Raw genomic sequence first — 914 nt, 5'->3', positions numbered from 1 at the left:
TTGCAGAGAATTAGAAAGCACGCAACCAGTTCATAATCTCAGCTCTGGTGAAGGCCCGGACAGACGGCTTCCGTAAACATTTGTTTCAACAACCGTTCGAGTTTTGTTGAATGATGTTGAATGATGTTGACTGCTGGGTTGGGGAAACGGTTTCAACACATCATCAACATTTGATTCAACAAGCTTCACGACAAAAACAAAAATAAGCAAAAGGAACTTCCACCAAAAAAGTCGAAAACATGAAACAAAAGTTTACGCTAATCGTGGATTAAGTTAATCGGCTTTCGAACAACCGGGCCCAGATCTGTAGATCTTTGTATAGGCGTTTCCTCAGTGTTTCATCTTCATAGCGCTTTACTTAGCTAAGTTATGGTTTATTGCTTTTTAGTAGTTGGAACCACGTTTCTACACATCTCGAATTGATTCTTCTCAATCAACCCTTGATTAATACCGTTTTAAGTTGTAATTTTTTGGTGAGTATACTGGTTTCGATTAAACACATGAACTTCAGTTGTTTTAACCTCGTCTTCTCCAACAACTCTGTTGACACCCAGGGGGCCGGTCTTTAATTTAACATTTGCTTGAACATCCCGTCAATTGGTCATCGGGTCTCTTACCCGATTATTCCAAAATAGGATTACAGGAAATAGTCGATTTATCCAATTTATCTGTTTTCTCTTCTTATCTTTTTTGAGGGCCGACGCTCACTATGCTTTTTTCCCGAAATTAAACGTTTGGACTCCACCCTGATATTTTGCAGCAGATGAAGATAGGGGAAAGCAACAATGTTGCTGCCGAAAGGGGTGGCCAGCTGAAATACTACGAAATGGTGGCTTACAAACAGTATGTTAAAACAAAAGAACAAAACAAACCAAAAAAAACATAATTCGAAATTCTTGATCAGCTTCAGCGCT

The sequence above is a fragment of the Montipora capricornis genome, chromosome 3 (genome assembly GCF_036669925.1).
Source record: "Montipora capricornis isolate CH-2021 chromosome 3, ASM3666992v2, whole genome shotgun sequence".
NCBI lineage: Eukaryota > Metazoa > Cnidaria > Anthozoa > Scleractinia > Acroporidae > Montipora > Montipora capricornis.
This window is presented reverse-complemented; position numbering follows the sequence as displayed.